This window comes from Phyllobates terribilis, unplaced genomic scaffold, assembly GCF_046119375.1.
Source record: "Phyllobates terribilis strain yellow unplaced genomic scaffold, ASM4611937v1 Scaffold_4__5_contigs__length_816908805, whole genome shotgun sequence".
In the NCBI taxonomy this organism is placed as follows: domain Eukaryota; kingdom Metazoa; phylum Chordata; class Amphibia; order Anura; family Dendrobatidae; genus Phyllobates; species Phyllobates terribilis.
The window spans coordinates 686,143,104-686,162,820 of NW_027362764.1; the positions used below are offsets into that span (position 1 = coordinate 686,143,104).

General features: G+C 47.9%; 1 protein-coding gene across 1 annotated transcript in view; it reads right to left on the bottom strand.

The window, feature by feature from the left end:
- LOC141265875 (E3 ubiquitin-protein ligase RNF31-like) overlaps positions 1-18,759 on the bottom strand; it is a 91,530-nt gene extending 72,771 nt beyond the window's left edge. Inside the window, exon 1 of the mRNA XM_073679533.1 lies at positions 18,675-18,759. The gene's annotated coding sequence lies outside the window, so the exon portion shown is untranslated. The remainder of the gene's footprint in view (positions 1-18,674) is intronic.
- Between the last annotated feature and the right edge of the window lie 958 nt (positions 18,760-19,717).

Genomic DNA, 19,717 nt, shown 5'->3' on the forward strand with positions numbered 1-19,717 from the left:
GCTCGATGGTATAGCTCCCCACAGGTGGAGCTAGGCCTCAGGGCAGCGTATGAAGGGGGATGCAGGACAGGCGAGACCCAGCCGGGTCAGAGCAAGAACGGGGACGGACACGATAGTCACTTCAGTACCTTTTACTGATGGAAATTCAGGCACATCCCGGAGCACTGTAGGGTGAAGGGTGCATATCAGGATCCTCCCCAATGAGCAGGTATAGGGCCTCCTGTTTCTTGCCTCTGCGTAGTAAGTTTCTGACCTGCCTGGAGCTAGGCCTAACTTTGTCTCTGTCCTGCGCTGGCTGACGCTGTGGTAGGGCCTTCTCTTGGAGTCCACGCTCCCAGCTTACGGGGTCTATGTGTCTCCTGGCTCTGTTACGTATCAGCACTTTAGCGATTCTGGGACTTGTAGTTCTCCAGGGATTCCGGTTATGCCTTACTGGGTCATAGAAATCCCGGTAAGCTCGGACCCGGTGTCCGGTTACTGCTTCGGAGTGAGCCAGTTAAGCTCCTCTGCCCCATATGTACTAACTCTCCACTCACCTTCGGTCTACTCGGGCCCTCACTAGGCTACTCACACTAACGGCAGCTTGCCGCGCTTCACCGATCTTATGGCGCCGGCACACCTAAAGCTCACTATTTTGAGCTACAACTGAGTCTGGACTGTGCTCCACTGCAGGTTGACCTCTCTCGGGCTTCTCTACTGCAGGAACTCTCTCAACAGACTAAACTGCCTGGCTCCACCTTCCCTATTTATATCCCTAACGGGCTCCCTCTGGTGGTCTGAGGTGGAAGGTGGAGATGTGTGAATGTTTATGGGGGCCTCTTGTGGAGGATCCATCAATGCACACTTCCAGCATCTGTGATACCAAGCGCAGCTGGGCGTCACATTCCCCCCTAGCAAAGCTCAGCACTCCCGGGCTGAAGTACATTTTATAAAACAATAGGAAACATGAACAATCTTCCCTTTATGGGAGGCACCAAGCTTAAACGTTGCATAACAATGTAAACAAATACAAAGTGTCCTCAGAGTTCAAGTGTCTTGCGGTGAGGTTCCCAGACAGGATGTCCATCTCACAGGGTAGAGCACTTGGTGGTTTAAGGGACCTGTCCCAAACCCTCAACGTAGGCCCTGGGGTGGCTGCAGGGCATGAAGATCCCGAGTTGGACCTCCAATAGAGCCACTCCAGACATGTTTTCCTTCTGAAGTCACTTAAAGGGGCACTCCAAGGAATGCAATTATATACAAAAAGCAGTTTTTGGGCTGCACATAGTCCTCAGCCACAAAGTACTTAGGTAAACAATAAAGGAATTAATAAGGTAAAGTGTCCATATCACTTGAATTGTCTGCTTGCAAGACAAAGCACAAATTAATATAGACATACATATAAGAAAGTACCCAATTAATACAGTACATTTCAATTTAATACCCCAGGGGTAACTATCTACATATCAAGAAATTTGACTATTTACTGAGTGTACCTAACAGGGGTTTTACCTCTCGTGCTACGTGTTGATCTGCGTAGCACTGGGATGCGTGAAGTGCTAGTAGGTGTACTACCTCCCAATGTGTCAGCACTAGGTGTGGAGGGGCTACATATCTGTATTGACCTCTCTACTGGACTAGCAAGCATACCATTGGCTGGGCCTTCTTGCTCTGTTCCAACCAGGGACCCTTCTTCCGGGGATTCTGCTTGAGCAGGCTCTTCTGCAGCACTTATAGGTTCCTCTTGCTGTGGGTAGAAGGTGATTACAGGGATGACTACTGCTCCTCCTAGTTGAGGCCAATCTGCCGGGAAATCTCCTAAGTCAGTGTGGATCACTGTTTCTTTAGGCTCCTCCGGTTTGGTGAGAGGCACTTCTTCTTGGGGTTTCAGTAAGTCTGGACACAACTTTAGGTGGTCCCTGGACACTGTTGTAGACGTTCTTCCTCCATCTCGACTGATTATGCAGGTCTTCTTGTTATCAAACCTTGACGGTAACACAGTGTAGGGTTCTCTCTCCCACTGGTCATCAAGCTTGTGATTTCGTCTTTTCCTTTTCAATACTGTTTCACCTGGTGTGAAGGGTTCTGCAGGCGCGTTTTTGTTGTAGTGCGCCTCCTGCTTTTCTCTCACCCGAGTGAGACTGTCCTCGACACAGGCTTGTACCCTCCTCTACTGCTCTTGTATGGTCGTGTTCCAGTCCTCAGTGGTCATATCAGCTTCAGGCTCAACAACACCAAGCTCCAGATCCATGGGCAGCTTTTCTGGCCTTGCCCGCATGAGATATGCCGGAGTGCAATTGGTGGAACTTACTGGTATATGATTGTACAGATCTACTAGATCAGGCAGTAGGTCTGGCCACTGGTTTCTCTCCTCAAGTGGTATGATCTTTAGCAGGTCGATGATGATGTTGTTCATCTTTTCACAGAGACCGTTGGTTTGTGGGTGGTACGGTGTAGTTCTTATCTTTTTACACCCATAGAGATGGCAGAACTCCTTGAACAACTCAGCCTCAAAGGCCGGGCCCTTGTCCGTCAGCACCTGCTCAGGGTAACCATGGGGTCTACAGAAATTCGCTTGGAACGTCTTAGCTGCTGTCTCTGCCGTCAGGTCTTTGCGGGGTCGACCACCAGGAAACGTGAATAGTGATCCACCATGGTCAGAGCATAGGAGTACCCTGACCTGCTGTCACGGGTGTGTTGCCACGAAGATCGTCACGAGTACACAGCCTGACTTCTCGCAGCTGACTTGTTGGTGCTTTGTGTTTCTCGGCAGTGAGGGAGTTAATTCTCTCTCTCTCTCTGGGCTAGATGAGGTCCAGCCTCGCCCAGCTGCAATCAATACTTCTGTAGTGAGACTCCTTCATATACCTGCTGGTCTGTTTGGGAGGTGTCGGTGAAAGCATTTCATTCAGACTGACAGAGCGGATCGTGGTGTTTGGAGTTGCTGAGATAAGTGTATTTGGAAGTGTTTTTTCCCTTTCCTCGCTTTATCATTTATCTCCTTTCCCGTTGGTTTTCCCTCTGTTGTAGTTGAGTAGTTGTTTGTATGCAAGGTGGTTTTGGTTTTTCCCTTGTACTGTCTCGTTCGTCTAAATACTGTGTTTGGGCATATTATATCTTGTTCCCTTTGGTTGTGATCGGGGTCCTTCTCAGGACTAGATTACTGAGGTGCAGGGAACTTCAGGAGGTAGGGGTTACGCTGGCGGCCTGGACCTCTGTACCTTTAACAGTACCTCCAGGTTGAGGGATTAGTCAGGGCCCCAGCTTAGGGTCAGCTTAGGCCCCCTACCTCCAGTATACAGAGACAGCGTGACACCTGCTGGGGGACAGCTTGACATGGTCCAGGGCCACGATCTCCAGGGGTCGAGTCGTCTTGATGGGTTGCAGGGGTGCCTTCTGGCTGCTGTAGTCTTTTCTTCTGAAGCCACAGGGTCCACAGTCTCGGCACCACCGCTCAATGGAACTGCGCATTCCCACCCAGTAGAATCGACACTTCAGCAGGGTCTTTAGCTTTTTCCAGCCAAAGTGCCCCGCCTGATCGTGGTAAGCTTCTAATACCATCTGGATGTCTGTCTTCGGGACCACTATCTGCCATACCATCTCATGGGTCTTTGGATTGACGTACCTCCGGCACAGCTTCTCACGATAGATAAACAGCCGGCTTCTCTTGTTCCACAGCTGCTTTGCTTGGAGAGACACTTCCTTCTCCAGGGAGGCACCTTCTTGGGTTATCAGCTCCTTAATGCGGCTGACAACCGGGTCACTGTCCTGGGTCTCTTTCCAGCTGTGGTGAGGCAGGGGGTTTAACGTCTTTCCACGCTGCCACCTGGAGGCTCTTTGCTCGTGGATCATCCCATTCCGGTGAAAGGCAGGTAGCTCAATCTCTTCCAGGTCATCCACTTCTTCTTCTGTGTCTGACTGGTGAGGCATCTTAGACAGGGCATCGGTGTTGGCGTTCTTGCCGCCCGCCCGGTATTTAATTGTAAATTGGTAATTTGACAGCCACGCCATCCATCGTTGCTCCAGTGCCCGAGCTTAGCTGTTTCAAGATAGGTCAAGGGGTTGTTATCAGTGAAGGCAGTGAACTTACCGGAGGCTAGATAGTGCTTGAACCTTTCAGTGATTGCCCAGACCAAGGCCAGGAACTCCAACTTAAAGCTGCTATAGTTCTCTGGGTTTCTCTCGGTCGGGCGGAGCTTCCTGCTTGCATATGCGATCACTTTCTCTTGGCCATTCTGCTTCTGACTTAGAACAGCGCCCAGCCCTTCGTTGCTGGCATCTGTATACAGCAGGAACGGTTGGCTGTAGTCAGGATAGGCTAGGATCTCATCGCCTGTCAGGATCTCCTTCATTTCCTGAAATGACTCTGCTTGCTCCTTACTCCAGTGGAATGGGGGATTTCTGCCCTTGGGGGACTGCCCTACCAGGAGGTCTTGCAGAGGAGCTGCTTTCTTGGTGTAGTCTTTTACAAACCTCCGGTAGTATCCTACTAGTCCCAAGAGCTGACGCACCTCCTTGAGGTTCTTCGGCTCTAGCCACTTCTGGATGGCTGTGACCTTCTCCGGGTCTGGTGCTACCCCTTCCGGGCTGACAATGTGCCCGAGGTACTGTACCTTTCTCTTGAGCAGGTGGCACTTTGAGGGCTTCAACTTCATCCCATACCGGGACAGTGACTCAAATATCTCAGCCAGGTGTTTCAAGTGGTCCTCGTACATTCTGGAGTACACTATCACATCGTCCAGGTAAAGTAACACAGTCTCGAAGTTGCGGTGTCCCAGGCAGCACTCCATCAATGTCTGGAGCGTTCCGGGGGCGTTGCAGAGTCCAAACAGCATACTGTTGAACTCGCAGAGTCCCATCGGGGTGGTGAAGGCTGTCTTCTCCCGATCCTCCTCAGCCACAGCTACTTGCCAGTACCCACTAGTGAGGTCAAGGGTGGAAAAGTAATTTGCAGACTTTAAGGCAGCTAGGGACTCCTCTATGCGTGGTAAAGGGTATGCATCTTTATGTGTAATACGATTTACTTGTCGGTAATCTACACACATTCTCATGCTCCCGTCCTTCTTCCTAACTAGCACTAGGGGAGCTGCCCAGGGACTACAACTATCCCTTATTACCCCCGCCTTTCTCATGTCTTGCAACATTTCCTTAGCCTTCTGGTAGTGAGGTGGTGGTATAGGCCTGTAACGTTCTTTGATTGGGGGATAGTCGCCTGTGGGGATATGGTGTTGAACCCCCTTAACCCTCCCAAAGTCAAGTGGATGTTTACTGAACACCTGCGCGTATTCTTGAACCACCCAGTGTACACCCGGTTTCTGATGGGCAGGAGTGGTTTCTGTCCCAACATGGAGCTGTTGACACCAATCCTCCACCTGGGTTGCCGGGTCATTATCCTCCACTTCATCTGGTGAGGTTAAGGACTCCGCCTTGTGAATGCAGTTGTTATTTACAGCATGTAATTTGGCAACAGTGGCATAACGTGGCAATCTGACCTCATATTCCCCACAGTTGAGAAGACGGACGGGCACCCTCCCATTGCGTACATCTACCACTCCTCTGGCGGTTAAGAGCGTGGGTCTATGCTCGGAGCAAAGGGGTTCTACTACCGCCTGGTAGCTCTGTCCTCTAAGACCTATAGCAGCTCTACACCAGATGAGCATTTCACTCATTGGAGGAATGACAATGGGTATAGGGTCCGTCACCCGCACATTTCACCGTCTGTTAACCTTACTTGCTGTTGGTACATCAGGACTCGGATCTCCTTCTGCAGTGCCCTCCTCTGTCTTGGTCTGGCAGTATCAGCTATCTGTTGGAGCAAGAACACAACTTCTCCCAAACAGTTACCAACAATGTTAGTGCCAAGTACCATATACGGATTGGTGTCATCAGGATTAGTCTCTACTACAATTAGCCCCTGGTCCTTCAGCTCCACTCTCCCCACCTTTACAGTCACATTCTTAACCCCGATTAGGTTAAAGGGGAGTCCGTTTGAGGCACAAACAGAAAGATTTGGAGCTGGCGGACGTAGGTCGTCCATGGACCTGAACCTCTTGTAGAGGACGTCAGGCATTATGGTTACCTGAGATCCTGTGTCCAGCAGAGCGTGCGTCGGGATCCCGTCCAACAAAATGGACAGGAAAGGTCTTCCTCCGATGAACCTGTTGTACCAGTCTGATGGGCCTGGGGAGTATACTCCTGGGTGTCTTCCCTCGGCCCCAGGGTTTTCTCGTTTAAAGGACAATTCTGGGCGGTGTGTCTTGCGGCAGCAATAGCAGGTAGGGTCCATCTGTGGACGGCGCTGGTCACTGATCCTCATAGAGGGTGGTGTTGGCCTCCTCCTCCTTCGCATCCAGGGGACATCCTCAGGGGTATCGGCTAACAGGATTTTCCCTCCTTCCTCGGGCTCCGTCCGCAGCTGCAGAGCACTCAGCACAGTGGTCAGGGTTTTGCTCAACTGACGCACCTCAGAGCGCAGACTGTCCAGTTCTCTAGGGGACATTGCTGGAACCTTGGCTTCAGCAGCCACTGGGGAAAAGGTGGGTGTAGCAGGCTCTGGGGTAGCCCCACCCTGGTAACATTGGATGGCATTTGTTTCCATGGGCTGCAGTCCTTTTATAGCCATGTCCTTAAGATTGTCAAAGGTAGCATCTGGATGATCCAAGGACCACCAACGTACAGTCCTGCTCTCCTCTGGAGACCTCAGTACCCGGACAATCTGGTCCTTTAGCATTTTGCTTTCATTTTCAATGCTGGTCGGACTAACCTGTTTCAGAGCCCGCAGGGCCCCTTGTAGACGCCAGGCATAGTCCCGAACATTGTCCTCCGGCTGTTGGGAACAATTGTAGAACCTCATCCTGAGGTCCGCCTCAGTAAGATCCTCAAAGACAGTCTGTAGCTTTTTAAAGATTGCGGACACTGACTCCTGGTCTGCGACTGACCATGTTTCCACTTCCCGTTCCGCAGCACCAGTCAGTTGTCCTAACACAACAGCGGCCCTCTGCTTGCCTGTCATAGAGTACATGTCCAAGATACCGCATATCTTCCGTTTGAATCCAGACAGGGTATCTGGCTTTCATTGTACTGGGGGAGCCACTTCGCTCCAGGAATGTACGGTAGAGTTATGGGAATGACAGGAGTTACAGGCGCTGCAGGTGGAGCGGCCGCCTCGGCCTGCATGGCTTCAGGCGCAGGTTGAACTTCAGGGACGTTGGCCGGTATTCCAGCGTTGTGCTGTTCGTCGGACATTCTGGCGCCCCCCTAGCTAACCGTGGCCTACCTTCTAGTTTTTCTTCCGGTAGGCTACAGCTCCGCAGGTGACGGTCGTCTTCAGGACCTTGCGTCGCTTGCGTCCTACGTCAGAGCGTTCAGTGATGCTCCTTCCAGGACCTGGCGCTTCTCGGTTTGACGTCGAAGTGTGGGGTGTGTCTGGGGCTTCGCACTCTTTTGCAGGTACGCCCCTCAGTTTCCCGTGGTTATGCCCTTCTTCTCGCTCAGCGGCCCAGCAATGACGGCAATCTTCACCACAGTCAAAACACACAGTTTTTAATTAAAGGCGCACAGTACCCGGTGGCAACGGGCACAACTCTGCGTCGTTGCAGCGGACACGCGATCCTGTTCGTGACGCCAGGAAGAGGATGACTAGCCCAGGGGATGGGGATAACTCGGTACCCGGGCCTTTGCCTGGCCTTGGGGATGTCGCGGTGGTCTGCTCCCGGGCCCGTACCCTGGGGTCACTCTTTAAAAGCGTGGATATTATACTGGGATAATAGGTTTGCTTGTTAAGTTTATTAAAGTTCGTGATGCCACCTGTGGCTTCTGGTGATAATCACCAGCGCAGCACAGTCCACTGAGGCCGGTGATAAGGCAGCTCGATGGTATAGCTCCCCACAGGTGGAGCTAGGCCTCAGGGCAGCGTATGAAGGGGGATGCAGGACAGGCGAGACCCAGCCGGGTCAGAGCAAGAGCGGGGACGGACACGATAGTCACTTCAGTACCTTTTACTGATGGAAATTCAGGCACATCCCAGAGCACTGTAGGGTGAAGGGTGCATATCAGGATCCTCCCCAATGAGCAGATGTAGGGCCTTCTGTTTCTTGTCTCTGCGTAGTAAGTTTCTGACCTGCCTGGAGCTAGGCCTAACTTTGTCTCTGTCCTGCGCTGGCTGACGCTGTGGTAGGGCCTTCTCTTGGAGTCCACGCTCCCAGCTTACTGGGTCTATGTGTCTCCTGGCTCTGTTACGTATCAGCACTTTAGCGATTCTGGGACTTGTAGTTCTCCAGGGATTCCGGTTATGCCTTACTGGGTCATAGAGATCCCGGTAAGCTCGGACCCGGTGTCCGGTTACTGCTTCGGGGTGAGCCAGTTAAGCTCCTCTGCCCCCTATCTACTAACTCTCCACTCGCCTTCGGCCTACTCGTGCCCTCACTAGGCTACTCACACTAACGGCAGCTTGCTGCGCTTCACCGATCTTATGGCGCCGGCACACCTAAAGCTCACTATTTTGAGCTACAACTGAGTCTGGACTGTGCTCCACTGCTGGCTGACCTCTCTCGGGCTTCTCTACTGCAGGAACTCTCTCAACAAACTAAACTTCCTGGCTCCACCTTCCCTATTTATATCCCTAACGGGCTCCCTCTGGTAGTCTGAGGTGGAAGGTGGAGATGTGTGAATGTTTATGGGGGCCTCTTGTGGAGGAATCCATCAATGCACACTTCCAGGATCTGTGATACCAAGCGCAGCTGGGCGTCACACAAGTGTATGGAAGCGAGACTGCACCCATTGCCCGAGAGTAGGTATAGCTCATACATACCCTCCAGTCCTGGGTCAGAAACCAGCAAATCCCCGAAGCGCACAGTGAGTGCACTGGGGGGATTCATAATTCTGCAGTCGCACAGCATGACTGCAGATTTAACAATTTGAACCGGGCAACACTTTTAACTGCATTACTGTTAAATAGAATATGGTTATAAAATTGAAGTACTTAGTGCACATATTGGCCAAGTAATTTATTAATTTGTGCCCACTAGCCATAAAGCAAAGCTTTCTTTTATGGGACTGTGGCGCCCCTGAGGGTTTGGTCACCACAGAGGTACTGCATCTCAACCAGAGGTATGGTATCTCACTCTCAGGTAAGGAAGGAGTACAGATCAGGACCCTAACACCTGCATCCAACACATACCCGCAGTGGGGGTAGGGCGAGATTGCTCCTAAGGGAGAGCACAGTCCCGGGTCCCTAGCTGGGGGGAGGAACGATGTAGTGGGTGTGGGTGGAGGAAGTAGCTTAGAGGAGCACATGAGAAGAAGGTATAAATAGGGAAGCCATCTTAGAAAGTGAAATTAGAACAGTGAACAGAGAGAGAGAATAGTCTACAGTGAGAGGAGTGGAGCAGGGCTCTGCAGGAGCTCTGCTCAGGCAGAAGGCCTGAGGAGAGGCCCAGGACTGAAGAAAGAGGAGAGGGAGCAGGAAGGGCTCCAGGAACAGAAGAAGGGACCCCAGGGGTACAGGCAGTGCTGGAAGCCACCCGTACGCCCGAATCTACCAGGAGGTGGAGGGGTCAGGCCACACAAAGGAGACCGGTCCCTCAACTAGCAGAGAACTTTGACTCAACTAGAAACCGGAGGCTGCAGTATTTCAAGTCCTGCAGCCAACAGTCCATATCAGTCTCACCAAGAAGGTAGCTATAGAGGACCCAGGGGACGGAACAGACGTCGCCCGACAAGGCCCGCAGGTACCGGATTGGGACACTAGGTATGAGGTGCAGGGAGACGGCCAGAGAGAGGACACAGAAGGGGGTCCTGCTAAGTACTCCGGAGATATCTGAGGGTGGACTGAACCCCTCCCTGAGTAAGCGCAGCACGACGAGGGAAGTTACTGTGGTACCTGTAACTTGGACTGCAACAACTGTGAGTAAAGGCCCTGAGGACTGCACTTCATGTGTCTGTGTTAATTGCTGCGCCATCAACCCCTGCACTACAATGCCCAGCACAACCAATTACATCTACACTGCCCTGGAGCTAAGCTCTACCTGTGGAGAGCCACACCATCCCTGCTGCAGTAATACCAGCTCCAGAGGACCTGCTCCGCATTGGCGGCTTCCTTAGTCGTATACCACAGGTGGCGTCACGAACTTTATACAATCACTATAAATCCCCTATCAATAACCCCTTTTTATTGACCACCCTGGGTTACGGACCGGGTCACCGCCATTGTGACATCCCCCAGCATTTACCGGCCCAGCACCGGGTACCCCACGGCCCAAGGGGCACGTCAGGACCCTAAGGCTATCAGCTGGTAGCATAGAGGTGCCCACCTGGAGGTACAGCTACACTTAACTGTATTGGCGTGCGCAGCCATCATCTGGTGTGGGTACTATTGTGAGGCTCCTTCATACAGTATTGGGGTTAATGTGGAGGCCATCATATGGTGTGGAAACTTATATGGGGGCCCTCATACAGTGTTGGAGTTAATGTGGAGGCCCTTAAAGTGTGACAACTACTGAGTGGGCCATCATACAGTGTGGGGGACATTATACAGTTTGGGACCTAATATGAGGGCCATTATACAGTGTGAGGACTTCTGTGAAGGGCATTATACTATATTTTCCTGGAGCGGTGAGGCCATCATACTACAAATAGGGGAACTGTGGCCCATCATACTGTGTATAGGGGAGCTGTGGGGGCATTATACTGTATATGGGGGGTCGCATCATTTAGGAGGGAGGGGGCTCCCTCTCCCTTCAGATCTCCTGCAATGTCATCACGTGGCCCAATCATTGCTATGGTGATCCGGGGTCATCAAAATATGGAATACCTCTTAAAAGAAGCTTCTGTACAGGTATAATGCAATGAAATGCTGGTACATTGCAATGCATTATACCTGCGATCAAAGTTAAAAAAGTGAAAGTCCCATAGAGAGACTAAGTAAAAAGTAAAAAAAAATATTGTAAAAATATTTAAAAATAAAAATTACAAAATAATGAAAAAACAATTATACCAATAAATACACATTTTTATTTAAAAAAATTAAATAAACAAAAAAAGTACACATATTTGGTATTGCCGATAATAGTGATCCAAAATGTTTTGTAAAATGTTTCCACTAAAAGTTTCAACTCCATCCACAAAAAAAGCAAGTCCCCACTGAGGTCCGTCATCTGTCAATGGAAATATAGGGGGCTTCCATGTTACTGGTAGCACAAAGGCTCTGGAAAAGCACTATGGCTCCTCCCCCCCCAAAAGAAATCCAGTGAATTCTGTGCTCCCAAATTCAAATGCCCCCTCCTTTCTCAGTCTTACAGTGTGCCTGAACCACATTTAGCATTCACATGTTTGGCTTTTCTGGAGTGATGAGAGCCCGCTTAATTTATGGGTCCATGTCTCCAGAAGTAAGAGCTGGGCATAATGTATGGGCACTACAGTGTACTGGCAACTATATTGTAGGGGCACTACAATGTACTGGGCACTACAATGTACGGGCACTACACTGGCAGATTTTCAATTTTCACTCGGCAACATCCACTGCTGCTTGTTTCTCAAAAACACCGATAAAGTCAAAATCGGCACAACACCTGTAGATAAGTTCCCAGAGGGGTGCAATTTTCAAAATGGGGTCACTTGGGAGGGGATCCTGCTTTTTTGGCACTTAAGGGCTCTGTATATGGAGTCCGCAAACTATTTGTTCTCCAAGTGTCAAATAGTTCTCCTTCCCCCCCATGTCTCGCCTTGATTTGTTAAATGGGGTTGCTTATAGGGAGGTTCTGCTTTGAGGTCCATTTTTTCCTATTGCTTTTATAAGAATTAAAAAATTGGGGCTAAATCAACATTTTTGTGGGAAATAGTAAAATTTTCATTTTTTCCTTCCACATTGCTGTAGTTCCTGTGTTTCACCTGAAGGGTTAATAAACTTATTGAATGTGGTTTTGAGCAATTTGAGGGGTGCAGTTTTTTAAATGGGTCACTTTTGGGTATTTTCTGTCATATAGGCCCTTTAAAGTCTCTTCAAATGTGATATTGTTCCTAAAATAATTTGTTTTGTAAATTTTGTTGGAAAATTGAGAAATTCCTGATCAACTATTAACCTTTCTAACTTCCTATTTTTTGGGGGGTATGTTTCAAAAAGGATGGTGATGTAAAGAAGACATCGGGTAAATGTTATTTATTAACTAATAACTATGTGTGATATGACTATTTGGTTTAAGGGCATAAAAATTAAAAGTTTGAAAATTGTGACATTGTCAAAATTTTCAACAAAATTCCTATATTTTCACAAATAAAAGAAAACAATATCGGCCTAAATTTACCACTAACACGAAGTACAATGTGTTGCGAAAAAACAGTCATAGAATCACTGGGATATGTTGAAAGGTTCCAGAGTCGTTGCGACATAAAAAAACACTAGTCAGAATTGTAAAATTTGGCTTGGTTAGGAAGGTGAAAACAGGCTCGGCGGTGATGGGGTTAATAATGGTTGTGACATGTGGAAAAAAACTTAAATATATTTAACGCGAAAACCTGGTATAACCAATCAGTCACATTCTTATTCACGTTTGTCACTTGTTTCAGTTTTCTAACAGAGGCGATGTCCGGTGATACACAATGTAATTCAAGAAAGATGTGTGTTTATATAGTAAGAGGCAAGATTGACTCCAGATACAATGTGATTTGCGTTATGTTGTCGTTAGTCAAACACGTAACATCTCTGTCCGTAACATCTTGTGATTATCAGTTTTCATATTTTGTATGGCACAAACGGTCTTGGTTTTCTCCCTACAGTCCTACTGCTTTTAATTAGAACAGAGGCACCGATTCATAAAGACCAGCGTTTTTGATGATGGTGCTGGAGTCAGTCACTCTTGATTCATTTAGAGGTAAGCATGTTTGAAAAGTGGTGTGAAGCACGCATCAAATCTTACTCCAGTCGTGGACTAAAGTACGATTTGTGGTGTAAGGAATGCCAATACTTGTCATGAATTTGATGAGCTGGGGTTCCCATGCCGCTGTCCTGCCCTAGCTCTGCCCACTTTATCAGAGTTGGGTGAAAAAGTTGTGAAACTGCCAAAAGTTGAAACATTTTAGCGCAATCTCACATTGCGTCTAAGTTTTGCAACTTTTCAAAGATTTCTGGTTTAAAAGTTTTGAGGAATCTGGCCCATAGTCTTAGCAAAGTGGCCATCATGTACACAGTATATCAAGTGCAGACCTAAAACAATAATGGCTTAAGTATTATTTATTGTTTATGCTAATAACCATATGAATATACACGTAAAATAAATGCATTCTGCAAATGTAACTGTGGCGCCCCTGCGGGTTTGGTCGCCACAGTGGTACTGCATCTCACCCAGAGGTGTGGTATCTCACTCTCAGGTAAGGAAGGAGTACGGCCCGTGACCCTAACACCTGCATCCAACACTATACTACTCCAGACCAGCAGGAGGGGCAAGATGCGCTGCTCCTCTGCTGAGCCCTGTCCCTGGCTGGAGAGGGGGGAACCAAAATAGAGGGAACCATGTAGTGGGTGTGGGTGGCGGAAGTAGTTCAAGGGAGCTCAGTAAGAAGTGATATAAAAAGGGATGGAACCATCTAGAAGAGTCCAGTCAGAAGAAGAAGTGAGAGAGAGTCAGAGGGCGAGTTGGGAGCAGGAGCTCTGCAGGAGCTCTGCTCAGGGGAAGCGCGGGCCTGAGTGAGGAGGCCCAGGAGAAGGAGAGGAGGAAGGAATGGGAGCAGAGAGAAGGCTCCAGGAGTGAAGAAAGGATCCCAGGGGTACGGGCAGTGCTGGAGGCCACCTGTACGCCCGAGTCTACCAGGTGGTGGAGGGATCGGGTCGCAGAGGGGACTGGCCCCTAACTAGTGGGAATTGCAATATTCAACCAGGTAACCGGAGGGTGCAGCATTTCAGGTGCTGCAGCCACAAGCCACATCTATCTCACCGAGAAGGTGGCCATAGAGGACCCAGGGGACAGAGAAGACGTTGCCCGACAAGGTCCGCGGTCACTGGATTGGGACACTGGGTGTGAGGTGCAGGGAGACGGTCAGAAGAAACACACAGAAGGGGGTCCCGTTATGTACTCTGGAGGTACCTGAGGGTTGGCTGAACCCCTCCCTGAGTAAGCACAGGACGACGTGGGAAGTTATGATCTGCAGTTGTAACCAGGAGCAAAGTGAGAACTGTGAGTAAATCCGGAAGACTGCATCCCACTGTCTCTGTGAATTATTACTACTGCACCATCATCCCCTGCACTACATTGCACAGCAACCTCCATAACATCACCATTTACTGCCCTGGAGCTAAGCTCTACCTGTGGAGAGCTAAATCAACTCTGCTGCATTAACAACAGCTCCAGAGGATCTGCTCCGCAGCGGTGGCTCCCTTTAGCCGCATACCACAGGTGGCATCACGAACTCTACATAAGAACTATAAATCCCCTGTAAAGAATAGCCCCTTTTATTGACCACCCTGGGTCACGGACCGGGTCACCGCCACTGTGACATCTCCCCTAGCAACGACCGGCCCAGCACCGAGTACCCCACAGCCCAGGGGGCGAGTCATAACTATGGAACTACAGCAAGATGGTGTATAATAAAGGCCTTAGCCAACCTCATCTAACAAAAAAAGCAGCCAACAATACAGAAAAAAATAGATTTTTATTAGACACAACTATCAAAAATATCAGCAAAGTGCAGGGGCGACCGTGGTGCGACCGTGGTTGCAGCAGTTCGCACTGCGACTGGGCCTGGTGGGTGAGGGTCTAGCGGATCAAAGGCCCTCCAACGCCAGCAGAAACTTCAACTGGATGTGTCCTCGGACGCACATACAGTTTGAGTTTATTGCTGTGGACAGACACATTGGGTCCATCCGCGACAATAAACGCTGCCGGCCTGAGGGCAGCTGCTGACGTTGACTTGCAAGTGACGGAGCTCATAATAGTGACGTCGCATGCTCCCGTTGCACACCGAAGTCAGCTGCCAGCTTCACAAGAGGACGCACGGGAGCGAAGGGAAGGTGAGTGTTTATTTTTTTTTAAATAAGTGGTCATACAACTATGTATGGCTATGGGGGTGCATTATACTACTATATATGACTATGGGGGTGCATTAGTGCTACTATATATGACTATGGGGGTGCATTATACTACTATATATGACTATAAGGGTGCATTATACTACTATCCAGGGTGGTCCAAAAGTAGGTGGATAGAAAGTGTAATAAGGTTATGAAGGGGGAGATTTATCAAACACTAAATTGCAGCTGCCTGTCTGGATCATCCTCCAATAAACCATGAATTAGACGTGGAGGATAAGCTTTCCACCCAATAGATTTCAGGATTCGCATGATAGAAGCTCGTGAAATTCCCAATTCCAAAGAGGCTCTTCTGGTGGACTTTTTTGGACTCTGAACAAATGTTTCAGCAACAAGTTGTTTATTATCTTCTGCACAGACTGTTTTGGGTCGACCAGTTTTTGGAGCATTAAGGATTGAGCCAGTGGCATTGAATTTGTCATGAATGCGGTAAATGGTTTGTCTCTTTGGGGCTTGAGTAGCAAATGTTTCAACCCAATTGGCTCTAACGGTTTCAGCATTTTGAGATTTCCAATACTCTGTTAAAATCCATTTTCTTTGATCTGTATTTAAATTATTTGCCATTATGTGTTATCTGAATTATCTGAAAAGAAATCAGATTTGGGGGAGATCTATCTGTGAAAACTAGATCTGTGAAACTGGCTCAGTTGCCCTTAGCTACCAATCAGATTCCACCTTTCATTTTCCAAAGAGTCTGTGAGGAATGAAAAGTGGAATCTGATTGGTTTCTAAGGGCAACTGAGCCAGTTTCACTTTACACCATGTTTGATAAATCTCCCCCTTCATAACCTTATTACACTTTCTGTCCACCTACTTTTGAACCACCCTGTATATGACTATGGGGGTGCATTATACTGCTATATTTGACTATGGGGGTGCATTATACTGCTGTATATGACTATGGGGGTGCAGTATATTACTATGTATGACTGTGGTTTGCATTATACTACTGTGTATGACTATTGAGTGTATAATACTACTATGTATGACTATATATATATATACTGCTCAAAAAAATAAAGGGAACACTCAAATAACACATCCTAGATCTGAATGAATGAAATATTCTCATTGAATACTTCAAAATCACACAAAAATCATCAACGGAAATCAAATTTATTAACCAATGGAGGCCTGGATTTGGAGTCACCCCCAAAATTAAAGTGGAAAAACACACTACAGGCTGATCCAACTTTGATGTAATGTCCTTAAAACAAGTCAAAATGAGGCTCAGCATTGTTTGTGGCATCCACGTGCCTGTATCACCTCCCTACAATGCCTGGGCATGCTCCTGATGAGGCTGCGGACGGTCTCCTGTGGGATCTCCTCCCAGACCTGGACTAAAGCATCCGCCAACTCCTGGACAGTCTGTGGTGCAACGTGACATTGGTGGATGGAGCGAGACATGATGTCCCAGATGTGCTCAATCGGAGTCAGGTCTGGGGAACGGGCGGGCCAGTCCATAGCTTCAATGCCTTCATCTTGCAGGAACTGCTGACACACTCCAGCCACATGAGGTCTGGCATTGTCCTGCATTAGGAGGAACCCAGGGCCAACCGCACCAGCATATGGTCTCACAAGGGGTCTGAGGATCTCATCTCGGTACCTAATTGCAGTCAGGCTACCTCTGGCGAGCACATGGAGGGCTGTGCAGCCCTCCAAAGAAATGCCACCCCACACCATTACTGACCCACTGCCAAACCGTTCATACTGAAGGATGGCAGCAGGCAGCAGATCGCTCTCTACAGCATCTCCAGACTCTGTCACGTCTGTCACATGTGCTCAGTGTGAACCTGCTTTCATCTGTGAAGAGCACAGGGCACCAGTGGTGACTTTGTCAATCCTGTTGCTCTGTGGCAAATGTCAAGCGCCCTGCACGGTGTTGGGCTGTGAGCACAACCGCCATCTGTGGACGTCGGGCCCTCATACGACCCTCATGGAGTCGGTTTCTAACCGTTTGTGCAGACACATGCACATTTGTGGCCTGCTGGAGGTCATTTTGCAGGGCTCTGGCAGTGCTCCTCCTGTTCCTCCTTGCACAAAGGCGGAGGTAGCGGTCCTGCTGCTGGGTTGTTGCCCTCCTACGGCCCCTCCACATCTCCTGGTGTACTGGCCTGTCTCCTGGTAGCGCCTCCAGCCTCTGGACACTACGCTGACAGACAGAACAAACCTTCTTGCCACAACTCGCATTGATGTGCCATTCTTGATGAGCTGCACTACCTGAGCAACTTCTGTGGGTTGTAGAGTCCGTCTCATGCTACCACGAGTGTGAAAGCACAACCAAAATTCAAAAGTGACCAAAACATCAGCTAGAAAGCATTGATACTGAGATGTGGTCTGTGGTTCCCACCTGCAGAACCACTCCTTTATTGAGGGTGTCTTGATAATTGCCAATAATTTCCATCTATTGTCTATTCCATTTGCACAACAGCATGTGAATTTGATTGTCAATCAGTGTTGCTTCCTAAGTGGACAGTTTGATTTCAAAGAAGTTTGATTTACTTGGGAGTTTAATTCTGTTGTTTAAGTGTTGCCTTTATTTTTTTGAGCAGTGTATATAGTCATACATAGTGTATGTGTATATATATATATATATATATATATATATATTGTAAGGTGGCTAATGGTCGCATAGTCGATGGGAGGTATGTGTCACAGAGATGGCTGGTCTCTGTGATGTAACCCGGAGTGTTTCTCTAGTGCATGTAAGCACTAAGAGGACTAATTGGTGCACCTGGGTTATGGGTAGCTGTGAAGAGATGGGCGGGTCCAGCTACCCACATAATTCACCTCTGGGTGTGGTTAACAGCCTATTTAATGGAGGCTGTTGTCTGGCACATGGTCTGTGTTTGGAGGGAGAAGGCCTCCTGTGTGTTGTCTCCAGACTGAGCTGTGTGCTGGACACATGCCAATCTGTGTGACCACAGGTCCAGTGTACCAGATACTTTACTAAAAGGACTGTTTTCTTTGTTTTGCCTGCACTAAAGGCTGTTTGTTTGCCTTTTACTTTCTGACTGGTTTATGAAGCAAATAAACCTTTCTGGACATTTAAAGGAACATGCGTGCGTGAGTACAACCCCTACATTCAGACTCTAGTTACGCCACTGGCATAGTGCAACATCAGAACATGGTTCTCCATATATTAATACATGTCATCATCACCCAAACCTTCTCCTATAGTACCGATATATAAAAGTACAAACAAATCCATAAATAGGGTAGACAGAATCAGAAGAGATATAAATCACATATCAACTTTAGGTGGATGTTTAACCACCAGGACACGCACAACCTATTGAAGATATATACCAAGAGAAATCGCCAAGCCATGTGGTCATGTGACCTGTGGTGCTACCCAATGAATAAAGGACAGGCATGAAGAAGGAACCAAACCCCGCTCGTTACACCAACTCTGTCTTCCTCAGGGGTATATTCACGTCTTGCTATTATTAGATGGCAATCACTGCTAACAGCAAGTAAACACTTGTTTCATCCCTTAGTTTTAGTTATACATAGCTTTACTACAATAGGTATCTAAATCACAGTGAGGGATGTCCGTATAATAGATGATCGGGACAAAAGTTATTATACAATATATACGATAAAGATGATGACTTACGGAACTATGTTCTGGTCCTTGTGCGGGTTGAGAGAGAATAGAGGTCATAGAGAAAACACAATGACCATTATGCACTGTGCAGCTCCTCCTAGCACTGCCAGCTTCCTCACTGAATCGCTGTCACATTCTTGGTTCTTTTTTTTATTGTTGTAGTTTACAGGATTGGGAACTTCCTTACATATATAGAATTTAAACATGAGTAGGTTTATTGGAATAGCTTGTACACGGAAACGGTGAAGTTTCCATTAGAGAGTTACTTGACAACTATAATAAAATAACTTTTATAGGTGTGTAATGTTCTACAATGGACGAAGTACACACAATGCTGGTATATGCTTCATGCAGTGCTGCTCACCATTATTGGCAACTCTTAATTTTTTTCATAGACTGTATAATATATTCAGAAATAAATGGAAATGTACCAAAGTTATATCCTCGGGATTTTTTAATTAGTGGTCGAAAAGTAATACAACAATAAAACATTGTTTTTCAACTTCGATGTTGTAATTTCAAAGAAACAGAATAAACAGCATGTGCAGCTATAATGGCACCCCTACTTAATACTTTGTTGCACATACTTTGGCATTGAGGACAGCCTCCAAACAATTCTTGTAGCCATCTATAAGCTTCTTGCACTTCTCAGCTGGAATTTTCTCCTACTCTTCCTTTGCAATTTGTTCAAGCTCTTGAATGTTTTCAGGGTTCTTTTTCCCAATGGCAGATTTTAGCTCACCCCAAAGATTTTCAGTGGGATTGAGGTCAGGACTCATTGCTGGCTTTTCGCTCTAAAATCTCTTGATAATTCTCTGATTTCATGATTCCTGTAATATGGTCAAGGCCTACAGTACCAGACGCAGCAAAGCAACATCACAGCATTATGGATCTTACTCCATGCTTAACTATTGGTAAGGTGTTCTTTTCCTTATAAGCTTCATTGCGCCGTCTGTAAACAAATGTAGCGCCCCGAGGGTTCGGCCGCTACAGGGGTATTGCACCTCAGACCGGAGGTGTGATATTCCACTCCCAGGTAAGGATGGAGTATG